The sequence below is a fragment of the Triticum dicoccoides genome, chromosome 2A (assembly GCF_002162155.2).
Source record: "Triticum dicoccoides isolate Atlit2015 ecotype Zavitan chromosome 2A, WEW_v2.0, whole genome shotgun sequence".
Lineage (NCBI taxonomy): Eukaryota > Viridiplantae > Streptophyta > Magnoliopsida > Poales > Poaceae > Triticum > Triticum dicoccoides.
Window position 1 is genome coordinate 685372264 of NC_041382.1, and position 16683 is coordinate 685388946.

The 16683-nt window shown below is 40.2% G+C and overlaps 1 pseudogene; it reads left to right on the forward strand.

Moving 5' to 3' along the window:
- Positions 1-3894: 3894 nt before the first annotated feature.
- Positions 3895-16391, forward strand: LOC119351878 (annotated as a pseudogene).
- The last annotated feature ends 292 nt before the right edge of the window (positions 16392-16683 follow it).

The following is a 16683-nucleotide window of genomic DNA, read 5'->3' on the forward strand; positions in this document are numbered from 1 at the left end:
GAATACCATCGTCCAATATATCAATCTTTACCTCTCGGCCATTTCAAGACTCCTTGTCATGTTCGTGATGTCATCCGGGACTCCGAACAAACTTCGGTCACCAAAACACATAACTCATAATACAAATCATCATCGAACGTTAAGCGTGCGGACCCTACGGGTTCGAGAACTATGTAGACATGACCAAGACACATCTTCGGTCAATAACCAGTAGCGGAACCTGGATGCTCATATTGGCTCCTACATATTCTACGAAGATCTTTATCGGTCAAACCGCATAACAACATACGTCATTCCCTTTGTCATCGGTATGTTACTTGCCCGAGATTCGATCGTCATTATCCTCATACCTAGTTCAATCTCATTACCGGCAAGTCTCTTTACTCATTCCGTAATGCATCATCACGTAACTAACTCATTATTCACATTGCTTGCAAGGCTTATAGTGATGTGCATTGTCGAGAGGGCCAGAGATCTTTCCGATACTCGGAGTGACAAATCCTAATCTCGATCTATGCCAACTCAACAAACACCTTCGGAGACACCTATAGAGCATCTTTATAATCACCCAGTTACGTTGTGACGTTTGATAACACACAAAGTGTTCCTCCGGAATTCGGGAGTTGCTTAATCTCATAGTCAGAGGAATATGTATAAGTCATGAAGAAAGCAATAGCAATAAAACTAAATGATCATTATGCTAAGCTAACGGATGGGTCTTGTCCATCACATCATTCTCTCATGATGTGATCCCGTTGAACGAATGACAACACATGTCTATGGTCAGGAAACTTAACCATCTTTGATTAATGAGCCAGTCAAGTAGAAGCATACTAGGGACACTCTGTTTGCCTATGTATTCACACATGTTCTTAGTTTCCGGTTAATACAATTCTAGCAAGAATAATAAACATTTATCATGATATAAGGAAATATAAATAACAACTTTATTATTGCATCTGATGCATATTTCCTTCATATATGATAGTTGAGTATGTGGAATTTGCTAAATCAAAGCTCTTACATAGACCCTTCCTAAAAATAAGATGAATTGCAATTGTTTGATGACTGAGAACATAGTTTGTAAGTTTTCAAGAAAGTTTATGGTCTATGCTTTAACTTGTGAATTGATTGTTACTTGATCAAGAAAAGTTTTATGAGATAAGCTTCTATTTTATTATTTATATTGATGCTAGAAAAAGTGAATGAAATTATCATTGATCAAACTTGTGCACTTGCTAGCATTCACACTTCATAAATTATTTCTTTTATCATGTACCTACTCAAGGACGAGCAGAAATTAAGCTTGGGGATGCTGATACGTCTCCAACGTATCTATAATTTATAAAGTACTCATGCCATGTTACAACAATTTTATACGATTTTCATATGATTTGATTAGAACTAACCCGAACTGACGTTGTTTTCAACATAACTACCGTGGTGTCATTTTTTGTGCAGAAATAAAAGTTCTTGGAATGGGCTGAAAATTTATGGTGATTTTTATGGACCAAAAGAGACCCCCGAAGCACTGGAGCTGGGCCAGGAAGTGGACGAGGGAGCCACAAGCCTGGGGGTGCACCCCCCGAACTTGTGGGCCCCTCGGGCACCCCCTTGGCGTGATACCGACGCCAAAAAATCTTATAAATACCCAAAACCCCAAAAAGAACCCTAGATCAGAAGTTTCACTGCCGCAAGCCTCCGTAGCCACGAAAAACCAATCGGGGGCCCGTTTTGGCACCCTGCCGGAGGGGCAAATCATCACCGGAGGCCATCTTCATCATCCAGGTGGTCTCCATGATGAGGAGGGGGTAGTTCACCTCGAGGCTGAGGGTATGTACAAGTAGCTATGTGTTTGATCTCTCTCTCTCTCTCTCTCTCTCGTGTTCTTGATTTGGCACGATCTTGATATACGTCGAGCTTTGTTACTATAGTTGGATTATATGGTGTTTCTCCCTCTCTATACTCTAGTGATGAATTGAGTTTTACCTTTGCGGTTTCACTATTATCAGATTGAATACTTTTATGGATTTAAGAACACTTGATGCATGTCTTGCGTGGGATACTCATGGTGACAATGGAGTGTTCTATTGATTCACTTGATGTATGTTTTGGCACTCAACTCACGGATTCCCGAGGTGACATTGGGGTAATATATGCATAGGGGTTGATGCACGTTTTCATTCTTGTTTCTTCGGTAGAAATCTTGGGGCACTGTTTTAGGTTCTTTGTGTTGGATTGAATATTATCTGAAGTTGTTTGATGCATATCGTATAATTTTGACCCACGGATACTTGTGGTGACATTGGAGTATTAAGGTAACATTAATTAGGGTTGATTGATGTGTATCATATGATGTTATTTTAGTATGAACTCTAGGGATGTTTGTGCACTTATAGGAATAGATCAAAAGATTGATCAGAAATAATAACTTTGAGGTGCTTTCATACCCTACAAGCAATTTCATCTTATGTTCTCTGCGATAGGAACTTTGGAGTGACTCTTTGTCGCATGTTGAGGGATTGACATATGATTTAATTATGTTATCATTGTTGAGAGATTTTGCACTAGTGAAAGTATGAACCATAGGCCTTGTTTTCAAGCATTGCAATACCATTTTTCCTCACTTTTGTTACTGGTACCTTGTTGTTATATATTTTTAGATTACAAAAACATATATCTATTGTTCATATTACAATTGTATATCACCATATGTTCGTCGAACTAGTGCGCCTATACAATTTGTCATTGTATTGGGTGTGTTGGGGACATAAGAAACTCTTTGTTATTTGGTCGCAGGGTTGTTTGAGAGAAACCATCTTCATCCTATGCCTCCCACAGATTGATAAACCTTAGGTCATTCACCTGAGGAAAATTTGCTACTATTCTACAAAACTCTACGCTTGGAGGCCCAACACGAGTCTACAAGAAGAAATGTTGCGTAGTAGACATCAAGGGCCAGCCTAGCCGGAGGCGGTACAGCCCCCGGCGAACGATGTCACTAGAGCTTGGTTGACGGCGTTCCCATGGGCTGGCCTGGTACCGACGCTCATCGACCTCACGGGCCCCTACAATGACGAGGAAGCCTAGGGCAGTGGGCCTCCTTGTAGTTTTAGTTTTATTTAATGTTTTGGTTAATGCAAAAGTGGACTCGTGGGCTCTTGCAGGCCTTTGTGGCTGGCATTAATGTTTAATAAACGTTTTTATTTTTAAAAATGTTTGCGGTAATGTTTTTTTCGCGCAACCTCAAAAATGGGTTGGGCCAGCATTGGGCGCAAACGCCGACCCAAACACGAACCGGACATGGGTGTCCGCCGGGCAACCTAAACTGACAAAAGGCGGACAAAAGCGCCGTTCGTTTTGGTCGGTGCGTTGGAGTTGCTCTTAACATGTTTAGCGTGTAATCAATATCATCTCAAATATTAACCTTATCACTAACGACATAATTAACCTGTAATTAATATCCCACATTTTCTTAAAAAGTATGCTACCTAGTATCAGCATATATCTAATACTACTTTTTAAAAAATTCTCAATTAATACCCTACCTGATATCGACCTGATGTACGCATTTACCAAGTATATATTAGTTACTCTATAATTTTTTGACCTTTGATCTGAAGCATTATACAGTAATAGTGGTGAGTATGCATAAAGTCACAAGTGTCTCCTAGAAATATATTTTCTTGTGTCCTTTTCTGTAGCGGGACGGCTGGAAAGCAGCGCAATAGCAGCAGCAAACCAGCAATTCGGGCGCCCTGGTGGTGATATACTGATACAAGTAATGTACGCCTAATCTCTGGCTAGGCATACACCTGGTAACTCTCCAGTTGAAACGTATACGCACCTCCCCTCCCCCAGTTTATATCTGCCTCGCTACCACAATCACATTCTCAAAAAAATTATTCAGTACACTCCTCCGGGCTCTACTCGCGTTCCTTTAAACCAGAGAACAACCTCTTCTGGTTACAACATGGACTAGTTCCATAATGGTGTTCCTTTGAATTACGGAAGATCCTCTACTACTTGTATACTCCACCGGGCTCTCCTTCAATTTCACGCAAGGTAAGTTGTATACACTCCACATCTTGTGCTTCTTAAGTACTCTAGATCTAATCCATGTCTCCTCTCCATGATGTTTCTTGTGCTAGATCTGACTTTTTTCAGTCGCTATATATTTTTCTCTGGCCCATCTTTATTAAGTGTACATGTTGAATTCATGCTTGGGTTCCTTTTTTGGTTGAATTCATGCTTGTGTTCCTTTGAATCAGAATAATTAGGCTAAGCATGCCATACAAGAGTTTAGATCAGATCTTGTGTGTAGTTAATTTTCTGTTCACTAATTACAACTCCCTTGTATTATCTTGCACATATTTTATCTAGATCTATCATGTTTTCTTGGACTTTTTACTTCTAGCTAATTAGATCTGATTTTCCTACTAGTACATGTTCATCAATTTTGGGTGCATACATGTTTCTTGCTCTTGTTTGTTTGGATGGACTAAACTTGTGCATGTAGCTTTCCTGTGAGGAAAAGAATCATGTTTTTACACGCTGTCAATGTGTAAATTTTTACAGCGAGATGGATAACAAAGGCAAATCTGAGGCCATTGACAATTACGTGCGAACGACATCCCGTTCCCATGGTGGCAGCGGGATAGACAGTGGCAAAGAGATATGGGACGACGATGCTGCCACCATTGCTCTTGGCGCCGTCAACGTGACAGGAGCCTTTTCCTCGGCTTCCTAGATGAAGAGGTAATTAATTAATTATTCATGCTAAGCCCGTATATCATTGAGTACATATCATGCAACCTATTTCAAACTGATAATTAATTTACTGCCATAAATGCATATTGATAGGTAAAGGAGTATAATGCATTTACACTCGTATATTTTTTTTACACAAATATCATATATATTTAATATGTGTTTATCTATAGCTCCTCGGGTGCATTGTGTATTACTAGTATTGTTGTATCTGAAAGATCTCTCATTTAATGGGTCTTATGACAGAGAATATATGAGTATTTTTGGTTTTGGTGTGAAAGTTATATCTAGTTTGAGATATGGGAACTCTCTGTTTCCTCATTAAATAAGATGCCAAATCATACTTTTGCTTAAGTTACATGATTATAAGAGATCAGAAATTATTTGCTACCCATGGTGGTAGCTACGCACATCCCCGATTTTTATCTTTAATTATTTTGGACTACCAAAAATAACTCTATAACAAAAATATCGTGACTTTGTACCATCCAAGCAAGCAAATAAGAAATTATACCAAAAAGGCAAGCAAAAAGACAGAGAGAACTGAGAAAAGTCCCTTTATACACAACGAAAAGGCACTTGTGTCAAAAAGGTAATAATAAAGACAAACATAAGTGAGAAAAGGTCATTTCTATACAACAAAAAATGCACTTGTGGCAATGCCATAAGAAACCCGACACCTCATATATAAAAAAGGCACTTATGACAAAGGGTGTGTAGTTGCCACCATGTGTGCGTACCTACCACCATGCATAGGAAATCGCCTCTCGAGAAGAGATAGTCCAAAGTGTAACACTCGGACTGCTAATAGTATAGCCCTAAGAAATCTTATCTAGTTGACGTTCCCTGTGAGACCAACCCTAGTGAACCCCTCCCCCCCTCCCTTGGCCATACGATCTCCATCCCACGGCTTGCAGTTTTTTGACAAAAATATAGAAAAGCCCCTTAATGGAAAGAACTACCACGACAGTTTTTGTTTCTAAAAACTGCCAGCCCCACACCCCTCAAATGCAGTGAAAACTGTCAGGGGACCACTTTCGTTTGCTAGGCGAACATTCGCCAGGTATGAAGGTCCAAGTTTTATTGTGTTAGTACTTCTATACATATATTTGGCACTTAATGGTAGTGGAATTTTCCACATGATTTACTGCAGTGGGCCATGGTTGCATACACCTAGCTCTTACTTAATTATAGTATTTGGAAAATAATTTTTCATATAAAATAATATTATTAAGTTCCCAGTTGTAGTACTACTATATAATTATTTGGTACATCATTAGTGGTACCACTTTATACATATACTCAATGAGAGCAGAATATGTTTTCCACCATAATTTATACTAGTTACCATAGATTACAACTACTATGGTAGGTTGCTTATTAGCTACCGCATATGTGGTTGCCTAGTGAACCAAATTATTTTGGAAACTATTTTTACATTTTAAAAGGATATTTTTTCCATATCTAAGATACCTATCGCGTCTTTTTTAATTAAGGTTTTTGAGACTAATACATATCCTTCAGTGCTCTTTCCTAAGGGAAAAGAGTCTCGTGTTCCTGCCAAAACAAGGAAACAAAAGAAAATATCCTGGTGTTCGGCCATTTGTCTTAGAGAATGGTTGTTGGATTGCTCGTTTTCTTCCTTAATAGGTCAGAACTAACCTTCCTGGTGAAATGGAAGATCTTCTAATCAGGCTAACAATGCAGATTAGTAAAGCTCACTTTAGTTTTTCATCCCGCATGACCTCTGATGGAGATCAGGCACGGTGGTGGTGACCTACATGGATGGGGGGACCTGGGCAATGGCGTGCATGGAAAATCCCTTCTCTAATGTCATCCAGCCAATTCTAACTAAGCTAGGGGCTATATTGTCCATGAATTCGATGGCCAAAGGAGGCATGTCGATCCGAGTTTAGTATACTGCACCAACGGTACATCGAGACAATATCACAAAGGGCGAAAGATGTCTACTGACGCGTCGGTGTCACATGGAACCCATGTGTGCCTTCCTCTGAAAATGCCCTTGTCGCACTCAATGCCAATAGGGTTGCACCAACCAGATCTGTTTATTGCATTGTCGAGCAATGCTCTTTTGCCTATCGATAGTCGCTATAAGGAGATAAGGTCACGTACAAGGAGCCGACCCCGCACAAACCTCACCGTAGTCACCGACCATGTTGCGATGTATGTTCTCTAACACCTCTATGTCCTCCCTCACCCTAGGGTGCGTTGTTGCCTTCATCCTGGAGACCTCTGACCCCATGGTCTGCTCTAGAGTGATCAAACAAGAGGAGATTAGGAGATGCAGAAACGTTGGGTGGGGAACAAAGATTACTAGGGACGTTTCTGACCTAGTATTGCCTCACATATCGAGACAGTGTCAAAGAAAAATAAATATAAAATGTCAAATAGTCAAGGTCTAAGGTTGATGGGGCAAAACAACATGTTATAACTGAAGAAATAACAAATCCTCAAGGCACCAACAAAGATGGGGGATATCAATTTCCCCTTATAATTGGTGGCAGGTGGCGGGGCAAGTGGTGGTGGCAAGTTGGTGATATGATGGTTGAAGTACACATGGAGGATCCTGAAATGCATGTATCTTAAGTGTCATAAATATGGGGGTCACCATTGCATAATCGCTTGGTGGTAGCTCCATCGGCGGCCTCAGCGTGAAGTGAAAGTGCCAGGTGATGGGTTGGGGATGGAATCATAAATCGTAGAACCGCACTAGTTAGGAGCACATTTCAGACTCCAAGCCATCAACAGGGGTAGACCACCTCATGACATTAGATCAATATACATTTGGTTGTTCTAGCTATGCACTACAACCAAGTACCCATTCCTACAAAGTGCTTGAATAGTGCAATCATCTTAGATTTTCTCTTAAATTTTTAAAAAATAGTTGTGTTTTGTTCTTCTCCTCTTCATTTCGTGTGTGAATTGTTACAAGGGCTTACTATCAATTAACACGTCCAGGGAGACCCTAGATTTTCGCTCATGCCATAGGGACCAGATCATCATGATAAACATTGAGTCATAGGCCTCGTGCTTGTGTCATAGGATGTGCTTCCAGTGTCCTTGATACCATTCTTTACATAAACATGAAGCACTTGAAGTGAGACAGTAAAGGTTAGCCCATTCATGGTTGACAAAGCACAACCTCTAAAGGCACCCCCAGTTGATCAAAAGGGGTAAACAAACTACTTGGATGCGTACCTTTAACGCAAGTATGTAAAGTTAAAGTTCACAAAGGCATCAAGAGTCAAAATCCTCAATAGGAAGATGAGCAATGCCTTAAAGGCATTCTTAAATGCCGACAACCTACTTTCGGGGGTATTACTTAGCACGGTGGTTGAAGCCTTATTTCTCAGTATCTCCAAAGGATGAAAGAAACCTCAAAGTCATGCTTTGATTCCCAAAGCCTACTTGTTAGAGTGTGTGGTGGTTCAACCGTCAGTGCTTAGTAGTTTAGTTGGTCCAATTGCAGTGATTAATTAAATTATTGTGCTCTCCGAAGAAAGCACCAAGTGATCACCTTGTGTGGTCAAAAGTGGTGGCTAGTTCTAGTTATTGCAATTTTGTGATTAGAGACCGGGGGCATACACCATTTATACATGCATGTTGTTACTATATTAATAAGTAAAACATGTATCAAGATGCTTTGAATGGTATCAGTTCTATTCAAGTGTAATTGAATATCTTGTATGGTTATACCAGATGGGATGGCTGCATTTGGATTATGAGTTGGGACAACATTCTACTTGCTTGTTGTGTATCAACAAACCTTCTACTTGCTTGTTGTGTATCAACAAGCTTCTAGCAAAGCTTGCTTAAGATGTGTCAATATGGGTAGTACATGGAAGCACCTCTGCAAGTCACAATTATGCAATTATCAGCTACCAAGGATGCAAGCCTTGTTCTATGATGTGAGAGACATCGAGGATCATTAACCACAAGCTTAAGTGAGCTCCCTTTAGAACGTCCATATTGATGTGTATTGTAGAACATTCCCAATTAGTGGGGAACTTAATTATGTAACATTAATAGACATTGTGTTGTAATGTTGAATAACGTATCAAGTTAAGTGATTGTGTTTAGTTGTGAGATTCAACTGATAAGTGATTTGAAGAGCTAATAGTGTTGTCAAGATGCGAATTTTCCCAGAAAGAAACTACATTTCACTCATTTGAAGCATACCATCACACACAAAGCCTAGTGTGAATCAAGGGAAATGAACTATTTGTCTAATTCCTAAGTCATTCCTTGTGATACTTTTTGAAGGAGTGTATATACTTCATATAAATTAATATCTACAAAAGAGATAAACAGACCATTGTTCATTGAATTCTTGCGAGATGAGCATATTGGTCATTCTTGTCTCCAAATGTGATGAACCGGTCATTTTGGGATGTTTTATGAGCGAACTACTCACTCGGTCGTTCCCAACCGTTATCTGTGCGGACGTGGTTTGTTTTACTCAGCGTGGGGACCATAGTGCAGTCGCTCAGGAGGTGTTTAGTTTGCAGAAAACACCCTGCAAACAAGCAGAGCTCAGGGGACATTTACTTTGCGTTCACTTTTTTCAATGCACCCCTTCAGTTTAATCATAGGGGGTCTTTTGCAAAGCCTCCTCTGTAATCTCTCTCATCACTTCATCTCTTCTCTACTCCGCCGCTCGTACGCATGTTGGCAGAGGATACACGTGGCGGTGCCCCCATGTCCACTGCGCCTTCCACCATCACCCACTCTTGCCATTTCCATCTTCCATCCATCACCCATTCTCGCTAATGCTCTTTTCCTGCCATCACCCTCTCCTACTCCTGCCATGGCCAGCTCACTTTATAATGACATTGGTCTGCATGAGTTTTCCATAGCCAAGCAACACCATTGCTCAGTCCTCCTCTTGTTTGGCATAATGGTGAGGAAGCTTTTCACCTCGCGCATCTCCATTAGTGCGGGGCTCCGCAATGGCACTGCCGCCCAATGCCCGGGATAGGTGACTTCTCATCTGGCATGCGCTGCTCCAAGTTCAGCACATCGAAATCGATACTACAACTCCTCCAACATCAAGCCGGCGATGTCAGAGCTCTCTCCTAAATGCCAAGAGATTGAGAAAGAAGATACCGAGGAAGAGGAAGCGCTCAAGGTGATGTAGGCACAACTACGCAACAACATTGTTGACGGTGAGCAGGAAAAGTTATTACCTGCCAAGAAGGTGGTTTTTGGGTTGCGAACACCCACTAATGAAGCCTATATGATCACCGTGCATGAATAGTAGTCCCATGTGGTGCACAAAAACAACTTGGGCAGGCGGTACTCACGGCGTCTCTTTACACTGCGCAGGGCAAGGCGATCAGGCACCAGGCTGCCAAAGCATTGCTGCGGAGTTGCAGCGAGGCTGCCTTTGCCTCCCTCGACGATGGAGATGAAGAGGGTGGCACAGTAACAAACTACATGTGCTCAATTTCAAATAGGAGAACATGGATCTGGCCAACTCATTGTACTGAACACTCACAGCTGGACTTGATTCACTGCTAGACACAACATAATATCATGTTCTTTTGTTCTTTTTGACAACATATTCACTGCTGGATTTGATTTTTTCAAAATCATTTTGGGATGAGATCAAACAATTTACATCAAATTGGCACCCCAAAAGCCCTCGGATGATGTCACTGCCTTATTTTGCCACACGACGAGAAGGGAGAAGTAGGTGAATGCATTTGTCTACCTTGCAATTCACACCATTGAACTCGGTATCGAAATGGTATTGTGGTTGCCGAAAGTCAAATTCTTGCAACTCCTCCTAAAAATGATATCTTTCTAAGCAAAACCTTAGCAGTCATGCATAGATGCTTGAGAGAGGACTTGGATTACTTACGTGAGATCTTGTCTTCGATCACCAGTACCACAAAGCCTTCGGCTTCCATTTCTCCCTCACGCGCTTCTGCCCACTAGCACCACCCATCTCACCAAACAACAGTGGGTCGGGGGGAGATGCCACCGATGGTCACGCTTGCTCGTCCTAGTCTAGCTTGCGACGCCTAACCGACATGGTCCACACAACCATGCAAGGTACCTTCCACTACCGGTGCCAGCACCGCTTCTATAGGGTTAGGATTTTGATGCTCGATTTGGAAATCAAGGGGAAAGGGATCTCAACTTCTTTCCAGGATATTTTATACAAGTTAAAAGCCTCCAGAGTGACTACACTATGTGCCCCATGCTAAGTCAGCATGCCACCTCGACTCGATTATGGTTGGAAATGGTGGAGTGACCAGTTCGCTCATGAAATAAACCAATGTGATCGGTTCATCACATTTTGAGAGAAGTGTGAGAAATGTGCTCATCTCACAAGAGTTGAGTGACCAATGGTGCGTTTATCTCTCTACAAAATCCCTTCATAGAAACTATTTATGAAAATTGATTAAAAAATTCCCTCATTAAAAAAGTCATGGTACAAAAGCACTACAAGAAATTGATCAATTGGAATACAATAATTCAAGGCTAAGAATGAAGTATAGTTGATGGTTTGACTTACTGTTAATACTTTTATTTTTAGAAAATGACAAGTATACATTTTGCTCCATATTTTATTTTCATCATAGAGGTTACGACATTGATGGTAATATTGGGGTTTGCTTCTACAAAACATCTTATAACAAGGTGACTTTATAAGACCAATGGCATGTATGGAACATACCTTTTATGCGACTTAATACACCATCATCACATCAATTAATTCATATAAGACTCAAGATACTAACTATTGACCAAGAACAAAAGCCTAATGTGACATGCTAAAAAATTCTGAACTACCATGATGCCTCTATAGAATTTACCACACCCACCCATAGAGAATTTATATTGATTTTAGCATCACAAGCCTCTACATGGCCATTCCCCGTCGAAGGACACTGCTTGCAAACTGCAACCATGCTCATTTAAATTTAGTGTCCAAACCACACCCTGATTTGGTGTAGCAATCATAAACTAAATCAATGTTGTGAGTCATCTCTCAAATTCTTTACAAGTTGTCTTGGTGTGCTTAGTGCCTCAGTATGACTATAGAGATGTGTGAATTGGTAGGCCAAAAATATTCCTACGTCCCAAACCATGCACACTACCTTAGGCGGCCCATCATGGCCATGAGTGGGTAGTGCTAGCTTTGCTCCCTCCTATTCAATTGCATCTCCCTTGATCTCATAGTTTCCCTACCTTCTCCGCATCAAAACTGTTGCCTCTATAGGTAGTCCTCTCTTGTATTATCTTATTCACAAATCGCAACCCCCCTACTTGTGCCATGTATGCTTCATGTTGAGTCATTTAATTCCAGTTCTCACTGCCCATCGATTATCAATCTCCGCATAATCTTCCTAATCCTTATCTGCAAACTATCCATCGGAGATCTAAGTCCAGTGTTTGGTGAACAGCTAAGGTTACACCAGAGTCACCATAAAGAAGGTTGATCATAAATTTGTGACTCAACCATCCGAATTTCTAAAAATAGACTTCAATATCTTGTTATGTTTATTCTTGTTCCTTGTCAATCTAAAAAGGCATTGCCATGCTTTTTCAGATAAATTATGAAGAAGGAACGTTTAGGTCTCTAGATACATGACCCTCATTATCTATGTTGTGCTTGTAGTGCTCGAGGTAGCAGATTTTCATTTTCTCCAAATAACACGAGCAACCATACATTTGTGTTAGGATATGGATTACTTTTTGAAGGATAAATGATGATTTTTCACTTATGTGGTTGGTCCATAAACAATCAAATTGACCCATGATGAGGCCTTGCATTTCATTAACATCTTTGGTTGCTCGATCATTGTCATCTCTTATCATTTGTATCTTTCGCCGAGATCTCTCCCCATTTTTTCACTGCCTTGCTCCCTATTTCTTTATCTCACCATACACCACGATGAGAGCCGCCTTCCCCATGAATTTTGAAAGGCAAGGATTGAGATACATTCCGCATTGTTCGTGGTACATTGTGACAATGTGTTGCCATGCTTCTCTTGCATTACGACATATCCACCATGCACATGCCTAGATAAGGGATAAGCCACTTGTACCATATGGGCGGGACGTCGCTTGCATGATCGCGAGCTCAAGGATGATGCTTTTCTTATCAAACGGTGGTGAATCAGCTCCCTTCATTTATACTCCCTCCGTCCCAAAATAAGGTACTCAACTTTGTACTAACTTTAGTACAAAGTTAGTGTAAAGTAGAGTCACTTATTTTGAGACGGAGGGAGTATTTATGAGAAATTTTCTTCTCAATTGTGTCTTGGTGCTATGAGCTGAACATAGCGACGGGCACCATGCATACCCTATATTATGCTTGAAATTTTTTCCTTGCAATTTGCTCGATTATTAGATTAATCGGTTGATTGAGATGGAAGTTACGCTGCACTAGTGATCTCCCCTACTTCGGGTCAATCTCTTTTTTAATTTTTGAGATTACATGACAAATTGGTTTGGCATGATTGGAAGTGATGTTGTGTGATTGGTTGATTGTATTGCTCAAGCTACCTACATTTTTTCTTGATTTTAATCTGGCAACACTACATTTGTGCTATATTTCACGGCATGATAATTCTTTGCCCAAAAAACACAAATATTTTTAAATTTTTGTTATTGTCTTGAAAGTTGAAATACTGATTGTTGTAGATAAAATTTGCATTGAGGAAAGTTTACTATTGTGGACTCTACACTCAGTGTGATCCATTGAGCAGTGAGCAATGACCATTATCATATATCAGACATATGGATGGAATTTACCCTTGAAACTACCGTATGATCATGAGTTAGTAACTGCTTGTTGTTGTTCATTGTCATTGTTGTTTTACCTATTGGAAATATTTGCACCATGAGTGCTCCCCGTAATGGAAATAATAATTGATGTTTTCCTTTTCAGGATGATCCAAAGAGCGAAGAAGATTTGACTCTACACAATCAGAAGTTGCCCCAAATTGGCAACAGATACATAGATCCATTTCATCCTGTGAACTCTTGTGCCTCTACAAAGAGTGTAGTCAAGGATTATACCGGGCTACACACTCAAAATCCACTACAGAATATGGATGTCATTGAAGATTTGCGTGCACAATCATCATCATCTTCTTCAAGGATTGTGCCTAGTAATTTTGCTAATATTATGGCGATGCAGGAGGCATGCCTTCGTGCATTGATTGACCCAGATCAGGAACTATCCTGCAGACTATGGCGTCAGTCCCCTGAGGCTTTGAAGAATCACTATGCTCTTGACGTTGAGATGGCATGTTCTAGGGGGCATGTGCCAAATATAAATGCTCCTAGGGATTCCGAGTTCTATTCACTTCTTCAGCGGATCAAGAATCCGATAAACCAATCTATGCGGCTCATCAATGTCAAGGGTCACATGCCTGCTCTCAGGTGCACATAACTCATGCAACTTATCTTCATACTTACCTTATTAAGATAACACAAGTACTAAGCATCAGTTTCAATCAGTATATTCTTCAGGTTACACCTCCTATTGTGTTATGGATCCCTGGACGAAATTGCGACCTTATATGGTAAATGGTCCATTACCCTTTGTTGTATTTGACATTGTAGTGCAGACCCAATTGGGAGCTGCTTTATACGGCAGAAACTTGACGAAGCAACTACTGGAGAGATAGTTATGCTATATAATGAAATCACGCCTCACATCCTTACACTGGTCACTGATGCCTTTCCCACTTATGTTATCCAAAAGGTTTTTTCCTCCAATTCTGATAGAATTTTTTATCTCGAGTCTCTAATTAAGGATGTTGAGATTAATCGGACATAAACTTCTGTACTTACCTTCTAATTTTTTTCTATAGCTTCTTGAGCATGGACCACTAGTCTACTTCAGGATACTCATTGCTAATCTAATCGGGCATGTGTTAGACCTAAGCCTTCATCTCTATGGTTTTCGGGTGATCCAGAAGGTAAGCTGAACACTATATCAATGTTGGGGATATCGCTTATCAGGAACTTATCGGTCGACCCATGATAAGGGGTAAATCGGCCAGTTTATCGGCATATCAGCCGATTTATCGCCATATCGGCTGATTTATTGGCCGATTTATCTTATCGGTCTGACAGCGGTAAGCGATAAATCGGCCGATTTATCGGCATATCGGAAGATATCTTGAACAGTGATATATATATATATATATATATATATATATATATATATATATATATATATATATATATATATATATATATATATATATATATATATATATATATATATATATATATATTCTAGCATCTCATGATGGAAGGAATTAAGGTGTGTTTGTAGATTGCAAAACTGCACTTTTATATTTGGAAGGCCTCTGCTTTGTAATGTCATGTAAGATAGAATATGTAATTTAATCAAACCATTCATTCTCATTTATTGTCTTGTTAATATGTTCATTCTCTTAGATAACTTATGTTATAAATATAATATAATGTCAAATGCATAAATAGTTTAAGTTGATTATGTTTTAAGTTTTTACCTTGGTATGCCATATTATTTCGTTGCGAGGTCGGTCACTCACTGATGGTGTCTCTTTGTTCAGGCTTTTGAAATAAGCGACATTGATCAACAAATAGAGATGGCCAAGGAGCTTTATAGCAACTTATTCAAATGTATTTGTGATCAACATGCAAACCATGTCGTTCGGAAATGTATGGAGTGTGTGCAGTCACAATATATCCAATTCATCTATAGACGGTTATGTGGCAAGGCCAAGATGTTATCCACCCATCCTTACGGCTGCCATGTGGTTCAGGTTGTTAGTTTGGGCATTACACTTTTTACCGCTTCCTATCTTTCGATGTTTGTTTGTACCTTGTTCACTAATTATTCCTCCCGTCCTCATGATATTCTTAGAAAATGTTGGAGTTCTGCAAGGATCCTCAAATTATGGACAAGTTTATCACAGAGATTCTCGATTGTGTAAAGGAGTTGTCTGTAGACCCATATGGAAACTATGTTGTGCAGGTAAAGTGTGTAGTGGTTCGTAATTGATGAAATATTGTCGCGAATAAACGAACAATTCACATGTGTGTTCTATCGACATGTTGCAGTACATTGTGGAGCATGGAGGATCTCGTCATCGACAAATTATTATGTTAAAATTTGCTGGAAGCATAGTACAGATGAGCCACCAGAAGCACTCTTCCAAAGTCATTAAGAAGTGCCTAATCTATGCTAGCTACCACGATTGCAAGCTTGCCATAAATGAGATCCTTTCTGCAGGCGGTGGTCAAACTACAGATCATCTCGTGGTACGTGGTTCTTGAGATCTTACAGCTGTTACTCGGCATTCCTAAAGAGATATAGTACATGACTAATCTTGCATGGTTTCCTGGTCATGCAGGGCATGATAATCCACCAGTCTGCAAACTATGTGGTGCGGCAGATGATTGACGTGATGAATGATTGGCAGTTGTACGTGATCGTGGACGTGCTGAGGCGCAATAGGGACACTTTGGTTAGGTACGCCCATGGGAGGCAGGTCATCGCGCAGGTCGAGCGGCTCCTCCATGGCATGGCACCGTCCCCCGACTCCTTTGGGCAAACATCTCCATCGTCCCGGTTCCTCTAGTGTGTTTTTAATTGCTTTTACAATGGTTTGCTTTATATGTCTCGTTCTTCCTGGGGCATTAGTGATCGAAAAAAATTGAATTAAGGTGAACTCGGTTGCTTTCCTTTTCCCTATTAGGGTGAACTAAATTGTTTTTGTAGAGGAGAACCGAACTATAACCTCCTCTAGTCTAAGGATTTGTCAGGCGCCTAGCCTACCATTATCTATGAATTCAACTGTTTGTTTTCTATCATTTAGTTAGGGATTAATCTGTCAAGTTTAGAACTTTAAATATTTTGTTGGCTGGTTTCAC